This window comes from Megalops cyprinoides, chromosome 15 (genome assembly GCF_013368585.1).
Source record: "Megalops cyprinoides isolate fMegCyp1 chromosome 15, fMegCyp1.pri, whole genome shotgun sequence".
NCBI lineage: Eukaryota > Metazoa > Chordata > Actinopteri > Elopiformes > Megalopidae > Megalops > Megalops cyprinoides.
In genome coordinates, this window is record NC_050597.1 from 27,955,517 (window position 1) to 27,963,233 (window position 7,717).

General features: G+C 39.2%; 1 protein-coding gene across 1 annotated transcript in view; it reads right to left on the reverse strand.

The window, feature by feature from the left end:
* rassf4a (Ras association domain family member 4a) overlaps nt 1-1,405 on the reverse strand; it is a 30,680-nt gene extending 29,275 nt beyond the window's left edge. Inside the window, exon 1 of the mRNA XM_036546660.1 lies at nt 1,263-1,405. The gene's annotated coding sequence lies outside the window, so the exon portion shown is untranslated. The remainder of the gene's footprint in view (nt 1-1,262) is intronic.
* Between the last annotated feature and the right edge of the window lie 6,312 nt (nt 1,406-7,717).

The following is a 7,717-nucleotide window of genomic DNA, read 5'->3' on the forward strand; positions in this document are numbered from 1 at the left end:
ACAACATACTCTTCAGTTCAGTGAAGCTACTCATTTCAACTGATTCCCACTGCCCTAACCATTAATAATTAAGTCCATGAGCATGGCCTCACATAAGCAGACTCTGTTCAGTATAAAAGCCTGCAACGGTAAATGATGAATTATGAACGCAGATGCTTTCTGTGGCAGTCTCACTGTGTGCAGAAATGTACAGCTACCCCTTCAACCTACACAAAGGGCACCACTGAATCATGCTCCACCTGTTTAATGAAATCACGCTGAGACTCCTGACCAATTACTGGACGCCAGCAGCTGCGGCCCTCACTAAAAGGACTATTAATTCTATCGGGGCCCCGCGTTTATTGAAACTGTTCGCCTCCTTACACATTATGAAACACAGCATGCATGTGGTCCTGTATCTACCAGAATGTGAACGTTGACATTCCAGGGAGTTTTCACAGGTATAACACGAGACAGGAAAACAAACATAAAACATATTACAATATAAGACAGAACCAGGTTACTCTGGTTACAATGAAAACATGAGCGAGACAGACTGAAATAATAGTTTGAACAAAACAAACGCACTGTTGTTGTGTTCCAATAACTTCCATCCCATTTAGTCGACAAAGATGAAAAGGAAATGTAAGGGGACGTGCCACACTCTGGGGAACGTAAAGTATCTCAAAGCGTAATTGTCAATTATCGTCTGTAATAATATTCAGAGTTCAAAGCACAGTGCCATTTTGATAAGTTTTATTTGTATGTTAACTGCGACTACTGACAATAATGCAACATATTCATATCCATCAGCGCAAGCCATTCTAACACAAACAATGGGCGACACCGTTATATTGTAAAACGGATACGTTTGCCGGTTTCCATTTTATTGTGACCGTATACAACTTCCTCGGGGAAAATGTATGCGTCAAGTACAGATGGTACACAAAGAAAGAACGAGAAAGAACAGAAATCATTCGAGAATGTATTGTCACTTGAAATATCAAAATCATCCAGAAGCGATTACCCCTAATAATGTTTCTTTAGCCTACTCAATGTAGTTGTTTCCCACGCACAGAGCACCTTCTCCCAGCCAGTGAAAATTGTTCTTCCCGCTTCAGATCAAGAAGCTAGTCTAACCGCCTCCAGAATAAACCACGGACACCCAGAAGTAATCTCTCGTACCAAGTCTTATTTATCCAGGCAATTTACTACGACAATCGTCGTGTTACTGGTAGCCTACCAGCAATCGTGCTGTTGATGACAAATGCGTATTTCCTTACCCATTCCCAAAATGGTTACAAAATGTGCGCTTCCGTGCCCGCTCGTCCAACAAAACTTCCACTTTCAGTAGCTTCGCATCAGTTTTGATATCTATTCTGCATACCGTTTACTTGACCCTGCTTGTCTTGGAAGACGACTGTTAAAAATCGTCCCAGTGGACAAAGAGAGTGACAGCTGTATTAGGCAACCAGGTTTGTGTGGAATGAAGGAAAACCAATCCAAGCCAACGAGGGCGGGAGTAAATTTCCTTAGGGAGACGGCGAAGGCGCAGAGGTAGTTGCCAAGGTGTACTTAGTTACCAATTATACGCACTGGCTTATGCATGTATATTAATTTATTTTGCTCTGTTTTTTTTAACATTGTGAAACTGCGAGATCAAATAAACATGAAATACTTCATATGTCGGAAATATTGTAGACAAGTTTTCACAAGCCGGGATGTAATTGTATCAGGCATTTACACAACGCTGGTAATAACTGATGCCAAAACACGTGCACACACGCACGAGCGGGCGCACACACACAGCAGCACCTTTGATTATTTTGTCCCTGTTGTATTCACTAGTCTGAACATAAACAAATTAACTCGTCTGAAATACGCCGCGGTACACTTTTTAACGCATGTCGCCTGTGCAGTCTTTTCTGACTTTCTGCATCCTGTTTTGTGACCCGTAACTCTGGAAATACCATCTAGGAAAATGTCCGTGGAGGAGCGTTGATAATATTTTCTGAGGAAGTCGATTCTTTCAGAAGCCAAGACACTTCCTCCGCAGGAAACGGTTGCTTTGCTTTAAAGGATGTGATTATGACAGTGTGAATGCCAAATAAGGAAAATTACTTATCAGGATGTGGAGTCAGGCAGAGACAGAACATGTTTATGACATGCTTTGGTACCCTATAGTGGTGCACATCATATATAATTGTGCAAGTTAATCAGACAGTAAATATATAGGATTTATGTTAAATTACTACTGACACTACAGTAAAAAAATAATGTTTCCAAAGGATTATGTTGTAATGTTGCTCATCTGACATGACAGATCCATTAAATGCCTGAATGCAGAACTTCAACATTGTCCACAAATTTACTTTCACCCCAGTTACTTTGCACAGAGAGATTCACACAGTGCTGCCATCTATTCAGAACCAGCCATTCAAGGCAGGACAATGCTACTGTAGTTATGAACCATCCTATCACTGTCCAAAAAACAAAGAAGCCTTTGGCCCAAGACTGCTGAATATTTCCTGGATTATCCATACGTGGTACTCTTGCAGCATGGTATTCTCTGCACTGTGCAACAGTAAGCAAATTTAAAATAGTATCAAGAAAAAATGAGCATCAAATTCTTATCTAGACCCCTCTTTTGTGTTTGCCTCTGTGCATTGCAAGGTTAGACCAGTGGAGTCTGTCAATCAAGGTCAGACTGAGAAAGAGATACAGCCCCAGGGGCATTCTGGGAGACAGGTTTTAATATACTAGAGTAACTGTCTAGGCTGCAGCACAGTCAGGTACTGATTGATGATGGGTGTTTCTTCTTCTATTGATTTTAGCCTTTGTAGACGATCCAGTGCATCCTAAAATGGACTCCCAAAGCAGAAACCACAAAATGCATTTCTGATGTAAGGGAGTGAATATTTGTCCACATTCAAATGAAATCTTCTCAAACATTCCCTTTAGCAGTTATAGCATTTTATTTTAACACAGTATGTTCATGTAAATATTTGTACTGTTCTCTCTGTTAATGCCTGAAATAGGAGCATCCTTGAATGATTACTGAGGGACCGCATACCAGCAGCATCTGTCATCAACCTTCCTTGAAGTGCTGGATAGAAACAGAGACGTGAATGTGTGTGTGTGTGTGTGTGTGAGAGAGTGTGTGTGAGAGAGAGAGAGATCTTTCAGGGGTGTGGCTTTTGCCATACTGAGAACAAATGCTTTCTTAATGGTGAGCGAGCAGGGTGTCTTCTTTGTGGCCTGCTGTCCACCAACAGAGGAGTTCACAGTGCTCCCTTCCTGTACATTAAGGCACACACAATACCTTTAGATAAGGCACAGGGTTAAATATTTAACATCCATGCAGGAATGGATTTAGGTTTTTTATTATTTCACCTGAATTGTCTCTTGTTAATAATAAAAGCATGCAGCTGCTCATCCTAGGATTGACAGAGTGGCTACACTCACCACTGTGCACAAGTCTGCTTGTGGCTGTAATTCCTTGGGGGTTTTGCTTTCCATGAGAATGTATAGAGCAAAGATACAAAGCGACTGAAAGCAAAAGCATATGGACAGCTCACAATCCCCTGCGAATGAGTTAAAAATAACATTCCTGAGTGCTCGGGGTGGCAATCTTTACAAAATGGGAGACGAGATGAGTAGTGCTACAGTCTCAGATACTGTCACAGATGAAATAGTCACAGAAGCAGGTGACCAGGAAGTCTGTGTCTTACAACTGATTTTGCTGGTTTAATCACAGTGACCTGCATATTTATTCATAGGCTCGTTAAATGTGAAACCTGATTTAACAAAAAAAGATCCGAAAAAATTGACTATGGAATTTTTTTTGCACAGATTTATATACATTTATATTTATTCACTTACCCATGACATTATCTTCTCCCATCGCTTTTCATACCACTTCTATGCTGATGACACTCAGTTTTTCTTGTCTTTTCCTCCATCACACACACACACACACAAGTCTCTGCATGCATTTCAGCTTGCCTGAAGGACATTTCTCAGAGGATGGTGGACTGCCACCTAAAGCTCAACCTGGCTAAGACTGAGTTGCTTTACATCCCCTCCAGATCTTCCCCATTTCAAGACCTCTCCTTCAGTCTAGACACTAAAAGCTATTTCACCGATAGCACTCCAACTGTCAGAAGCTTTGGGGTTATGCTTGACAACCCACTGTCCTTCTCTCCACAGGTTGCAGCGGTGAGTCAGGTGTGCAGATTAGCACAGTTTAGCACAAGTTAACTTGAATGGTGTCATGCTCACTCTCACTGGTTTGGGAGTGTTGTTAGCCTGGTCTGACACTGTCACTTATTTAACTTCAATGGATACACTTCTGTTCTCTTGTGCTGGATGTCGCTCTGGATATGTGCATCTGCTAAATGAATCAATGTAATGTAATGAGAGTCATGTTCATTCACAAGAGTGGGAGATCTCCCAAACAAACTGGCATCTTCAGGTTACAAAGTGTTGAAAAGTCCCATTTAAAATTGCATGCATGAATGCAGCATTCATGACAGGGCTGCAAGGAGGAAACCTGTTTTGAAAGAAAGCCATAAACAGAGGCAACTTTACCACGTTACATCCAACTGGCAACTGTCAGCATGTCCCATGGTCAAGTTAAATGAAAATTGAGCTTTTGGATGAGTCCATCAACATTATGATTGGCACAAAGGGTGAAGTTTGAACTCATGCCAACCATGATATATTGTGGGGGGTTTATTATGTTTTGAGGTTGAGTTTTATCTGCAGGTCATGGAGCCCTTATTAAGAGACAAGAAGTTCAGAATTCCAACATTTACCAGCACACTTTGGCCACAAAGCTGATTCCCTCTGCCAAGAATCACAACTTGGCTTAAACATTCCAGCATGGCAATAATTGAAAGGGTTCATCCAAATTGCCAAAGAAATGGTTATCTGAGCATAGAATAAATGTTCTCAATATCCAGACCTCAATCCAATTGAACATCTGCGGTTTGAACTCAGGAAATCAGTTCACAAATGAAAACCAAAAGATTTGAAGGACTGAGAGCAACACTTCGAGGGGGATGGTCAAAAATTCCACTCAGAAGCCCCACAACCTCATAACACTACACACAGAGCCTTATTGGTATAATCCATGTCAGAAGAGGATTTGCAAAATACTAATTACAGGGATGTGAATAAACCTTGTATTTTCTGGAATAAAACCTGTTGTTTGAGAACTGTATGACTTACAGTATGCTTACAAGCAGTAGGTGATTTGTTCATTTTTAACAGGGGGGATGGCAGATGCACACGCAGCACCCTCTGTGCTACTAACTAGGGGATAGAGAGGGGGGATGGCAGGTTAACAAGTACAACATCTTAAAAATGTAAGTAGAAATTATTTTATTTTTATAGCATGTTTTTGTTGATAATTGGTCAGGACTATTAATAAATATGGAGTGCTTTGTGAATGGAAATAGTCTTATTTTGAATAATACCGATTCTGGAAAGACCAGCATTAAATGTTTTAAAAAAATGTATTTGTTCCCCTGAAGTATTTCCTGACAAATTGAAGAAAAAAAAAATCACGTTTCAAAATTCTGATGTCTGGACATTCACTGGAAGCTTCTAGAACACCAGTGTTAATGCTGTGTATAGAGTATAAGCACAGAAGCAATCTAGCATTCATCATCATGGTTAAAGCTTGAGAGCTTTGTGAACATGCCATGCATATTACAGATTTCAGGGACAAATACCTCCACCAGCTATGCTATGAACTATTAAAATGAAACTGAAACTGTTACTGGTCACTGATACAGATAATTATCAAGATTGGTCTTTACTGTGGAGTTAACTTGGATAGAAACAAGGATAGTTCTCATATCAAAAGTGGGGGAGGAGGCACATATTGTAGAGCATCCATGCAGTATGTTTTTAGGTGGCTTTTAGGTGGCTGTATGCATTCTGACATCATTCCTTACACTTCAGTCATACCATAGACCGACTACACATGACAAATGTGGGGATTTTTTGTTTAAATATAAAATACTGCTACTATTAGCATTACAAATTATATTTACAATAACATATTAATTAGATGATTTTAAGCATTAATGATTTAATTGCTTTAATTATAAATGAATTATAATGATAATTAATTATAATGATATACACATTTGAAGCATAATTCAGCCTTAAACTATACTGCACAATATATGCACAATACTCCCATGGGAGGGGAAGAACATAAAGTGACCATTAACAACTGAGACAGGTGCCGCAGTGTGATCCAACTTAATCAAGCTGCGTGGACAAAATTCTTTTAGCTATCTTCCTCACAAGGTAAAGTAAGATACCTAATGTTTCAAACATGTAGCTCACTATATAATTATAAAGCACATGTCTAAGCAACAATGTGTAATTAAACTGAGATACTTTTGCAGTTTTTATTGTATGAGCTAGTTACCGTATTTAACAAGCAAGCAAAAAAGGCTAACCGTGGTGGCTAAAATGCGACAGTCACAGCATACTACATCCCTAATATCCGTTTCCGCTTCTGAAATGACTGTAACTCTTCTGAAAAAAGTGGGACAAAAATGGTGTCTTTCTGGGAGGTGTGAGATATGCCCTTCTTCCCCTAAGTACCTATATACAAAACTTTTTACCTTGGCGTATTGTAATCAACTCAAGGTCAACAATGTAATTTCCCTAAGAAACTCTGGAATCATCAATTCACAACCAGAATCTATAATTCAATGTCAGGTGTATGAATCTGGTTTTCAGAACTGCAAGGAGCAAACCACTTCAGAAGTCACAGCACAAAAAGGAGCAGTACTGATTTGCCAAACCACTTCTTAATCACACTTTCTTTCCTGGCTTCTAGAGTGGTTTTTCCTTGAAATGGCTATGATTTATGACTGAATGCCTGGATTTTGGAAGAACATACAAAATGGGTTGGCACAGAATCAGCACAGCATTTCTGAATGGGTCATGAATGACTCTTGTTTGACATTTTTTAGATTTTTATAGCTGGAAAGTTTTCATTCATCTCAACTAATGAGGTAGGCCATGCACTTTCATTTCTGCCAAGCATGTGCAGAAAATACGACAGCATTTCACTCGGATTAACTTCAGTTTATAAAGGTTTTTACATTTTTATTAATATTCAAATAGAGTTTAAGACATGATATGTATGTACATTATATATAAAGAAGTCAATATCAGTAAATACATATGTTTGGAGGAACAGTGGTTATGGGGAACACCATTGCATATGGCAATGTGTTACGTGAGACAGTTAAAATACAATTAAAATCTTTCCCTCAAAATTATTTCACATGAATGTATACATATGTGATTTGATGTGTTGAGACTAAAGGAAAGCAATAATCATGTTATAAATGCTTATCACAAGTTTTCCTTATTAAAATAATATAAAAAATTACCCCAAATGGGCACATATTATTTTCTTTAATGTCTTCAGCTATGATTGTCACAGTTATGGCCTAAATGATGGTGATTTTAATCTTGTATCTACATAGCAGTTTTGCATTGCTTTCTCTTTGCACACAAGACAACCTTTTTTAGGAGTGGCCCAGACTTGTCTCCTACAGCAACTGACCCAGCCAGGGAAGAGTGCATGTTGTGTGAGGAGAAAAGTGGCACTGATGTTTCCAGAGGTTGTCAGCTTCTGACATTCTAGTCATGATTGGCTAACAGCTGTCCTGCTATTACATACAGTAATGGGTTTCTATAG